Below are 3,500 nucleotides of genomic sequence, written 5' to 3'. Positions count from 1 at the left end.
GGATCCCCCCTCTCCAGGGTCCTGCTTTTGGCTTCTGGGAGGTTCTGGGGTCCCAAGGTCCCCCTCTCCAGCCTCCCCTCAATCCAGCCACTTGGGGTTCCCCTTTCTTTCCACCACCCCGTCCTTGTTTAGGGCAAATTTGGTTGAAACCCTCCAAAAGGAGTTTCCTCTAGAATGTCGATTCAGCAGCCCCACCCTCAGCCAGTCCGGGAAAATATTTCCGGGGAGAAAAGTGGAAAAAACTTTATTCTACAGGCAAAGCATTCACCAGCACAAAAACTGAACAATATTAAGCAATAAAACCTCCTGCTGCTCCAAAATAGATGACAGACTCCGAAAGTCCCTCCTTGGGTTGTAGCTCCGTGCACTCAGTGTCTTATCAGTCTCTTATCAGTCTCTTTTCAGTCCCTCCAGCACTGGAAATGCTGTGGCCCAGGCTCAGCCAGGTGGGCCACAGGTGCGAGGTGCCGGTGTTCTGGCTGTTCAGTGCAGAGCAGATTTAAACACCTCCAAAGAAAAAGAAAAATCAAAGTCCAGGGAACTTCTCTGCCTCAGCGAGCTAAAAGCTAACTAAAAGCAAAGGACAGCTCTTACCTGCTGTCTCTCCATCCAGCAGCTGGAATGTAGAGGAATGCAGTGTATGAAAACAAACTGCTGCTTCTTTCTCCTCCCCTTCACTCTCAGAACCAGCCTTAAAGGTGCAGAACTCATTTCTGGGCTAAACAGACCGATGGGGTACGAGCATCATGAAGTCACCCCAGGACACGCCCCTGTCAGGGTCAGGGGGTCCCGTCCCCGCCTCATCTCCAGGCTGCCGGGGGTCCCCCAGCTCCGGTATCCCCCCTTCCCCTCTCCCCGCCCCGGGGGTCCCCCGTTCCACAGCCCCGGCTCTCACGGGGATCCCCAAAACCAATGTCCCGCCCTGTCGGTACCGGGCCATCCCCACGTGGACCCCCGGGACCCTCCGAGGGGCGATCGCGGCTGCTCTCCCCCCGAAAAAGCTCCTCTTGGGGAGCCCGGAGATACCCGGGGCTCGAGTCCGGGATCTGCCGGCTCCGAACACTCTCCAAAAGAATCCTCCCGGAGACCCCTGGCTGGAGCCGGGGCGAGCTCGGCCTCCGCCCTCCCCTGCGGCTCGGGGCTGGGGGCGATGCTCCCGGGGCAGGGGGCGCTGCAGGCTCGGCGTGCGGGCGCTGCGAGCGCCGCGATTCTCCCGCTCCCGCTCCTCCTCTCCCTCCTCTTCCTCCCGCATTTCCTCCGCTGCCAGCCCGGACCCCCCTTTCCCACCGCTCTGCCCCGCGGCCCCGCAGCACCGGCTGCTGGCTGGGGGAGCCCCCGATCGGCCCCAGGGCTGGGCAGGGGCTCGGGGACCCCCCCGGGGCGGATCCGTCCCCCGGCCCGAGCCCCAAATTCCGCTCCGGGGCCGCCGGGCTCTGCGGGCCCGCCTGGCAACCGGTGAGTCATCGGCGAGAAATGCTCTGGTTGGCTGGAAATTGTTTAGCGCCTCTTCTGATTGGCTGGAATTATGACAGACGCTGCGCCCTGCGGGTGTCCCTGGGAGCTGCGGAGTCCGGCCCAGAGCCTTTTCCTATTTCTATCTGTTCTCTGAGACCTCTTTCCTATTTCTTTCTCTCTCTGAGACCTCTTCCCGAATTCTTTCTCTCCTTCTCTCTTCCCCATTTCTTAATCAGTTCAATCCAAGTTCGAGCAGATCCGCAGGTTGCGTTTCCATAGTCTCATTCGCTCCTTCCCTGGGGCAGAGGCGTCTCTCTCTCGCGAAATCGTAACCCATGGACAGGGTCCTTTCCCAGCCCAATCCTTCCAGGATTTTGTTGGGGACTCGCTTCCATTTCCTCCCTCCCTCTATTTCCAGCAGGGAAGGTGCTGGAAAATGTCCGGCAAAGCCATCTTTGCTGTGTGCTCCGGGACCCCACAGAGCTGCTGGACCTTGTCCCCTGGCCCTGCACAGTTCCTTGGGAGGCACGGCAGGAGCAGCACCCTGGGAGCCTCGGGAATGCCCTTCTGGGATCCATGGCACACACTCCCAGGGGCTGGAATTCCAGTTCTCAGCCAGGAAAAGATGTTCCTCCCCTTGAAGGCAAAGCTCTAAGAAGGAACCAAAAGCCAAGTGGAGCAAGATCTTACAGTGACATTTCACTGCCAGCCTTCATAACGTCACCCATGGTTGTTGTAGCTCGTGGATTGGGAATTAAATCAGGGCGGGGTCTTTGGTGGGAGCTGCCCTGGGTCAAGGGAGACCCTGAAAGAGAAACAGAGCAGGGAAAGAGAGGCAGGTGAGAAAGGGGGCAGAACACAATCAGCTGAGAAGGTGGCACACTGAAAAAAGACCAGAACTGACTGAAAATGAAAGGGACACAAAGAAATAATTTTGCATTTTTTATTTCCTAACAAAATACAGTTTCCTCTCTTTCTCACAAACCTTCTCCCAGTGTCATTCAGCAGGGCTGTCAGAAAGTCCTTCATTCTGGGTGGATGTTCCAGGCTGCAGCCACAAGGAAAGAGAAAATGGGGATTTTCCTGCTCCTGGAGAGTTTGACATCCTCAGCTGAGGAGAGAAGGAGGCACCAGAAGAAAAGGGCAGCCGGGCTTCACCCTTCCTCTGGAAAGAGGAGGGGAATCTCTCATCCTGTTTGCAGCTGCTCCCAGAGGGATGTGAGGGCTGATCCCAGAGCCCCAGTGGTCACAGTCAGGGCTGCCCTCAGGGAATGCTCGCCTGGTATTGAGGGGCAGGATGGGAGAACCTGGATCATCGAGCACCCAGCTGCCCCTCATGTTTGGAGTTGCTTGAGGAGGGCTGGGACATCCCCCCTGTCCTGCTCTGGGTGAGCTCAGTCCCAATCCTGACCCTGATCCTGCTCTCAATCTCACTCCATGTTTAGACACACTCATAGTTCTGTATTTAATCTCATCCCATCCCAAACTCATCTAGCCTCAGATCCAATCCCAACCCCAGCCCTAAAGCCAATCCCATGTCTAGCCTTAACCCCAATCCCAGCTCTAATCCAAATCTCAGCCCCAACTCCAACCTAGCCCCAATTCCAGCCCCTTCCTAAATCCTCAGCCCCAAACCAAATCCCAGGTTCAGCCCTTCTGGGGGTTTGGGGGTGTCTCTGTCCCTCTGAGCCCGATGATGTTTGGGTGGGGTCACAGCAGGGCTGAGAGGGACAGAGACCCCCCCGGCCTCTCCAGGTGTGAGAAGGTTGGAGAGCCCCCCCAGGCCCGAGCACCCTCAGTGGTGAGAGGGACACAGAGCCCCTGGTCCCCAGCCCTGCACAGGCATTGCCTGAGGCCAGAGGGATGGAGACCCCCCGAGCATCCCCCAGGGTGAGGGGACAGAGACCCCCGAGCATCCCCTGGGCTGAGAGGGACAGAGACTGCCCCGAGCACCCCCTGGAACAGGGGTGAGAGGGAGGGAAAACCCCCAGGCATTCCCTGGGGTGAGAATGATGGAGACCCTCTGGGGAATGGCCTGGGGTGAC

The 3,500-nt window shown here is 58.1% G+C and overlaps 1 long non-coding RNA gene across 1 annotated transcript; it reads right to left on the bottom strand.

Moving 5' to 3' along the window:
* Window positions 1-340: 340 nt before the first annotated feature.
* Window positions 341-1,139, bottom strand: LOC134413903 (uncharacterized). The gene is made up of 3 exons (XR_010026610.1): window positions 1,027-1,139; window positions 595-718; window positions 341-507 (listed from the first exon to the last, which is right to left on the bottom strand). It is a non-coding gene; the product is annotated as an uncharacterized LOC134413903 (long non-coding RNA).
* Window positions 1,140-3,500: the final 2,361 nt, after the last annotated feature.

This window comes from Melospiza melodia, unplaced genomic scaffold (assembly GCF_035770615.1).
Source record: "Melospiza melodia melodia isolate bMelMel2 unplaced genomic scaffold, bMelMel2.pri scaffold_55, whole genome shotgun sequence".
Classification (NCBI taxonomy): Eukaryota; Metazoa; Chordata; class Aves; order Passeriformes; family Passerellidae; genus Melospiza; species Melospiza melodia.
Note: the sequence above shows the minus strand (reverse complement) of the source record. Positions and strands in the feature narration are given on the sequence as shown.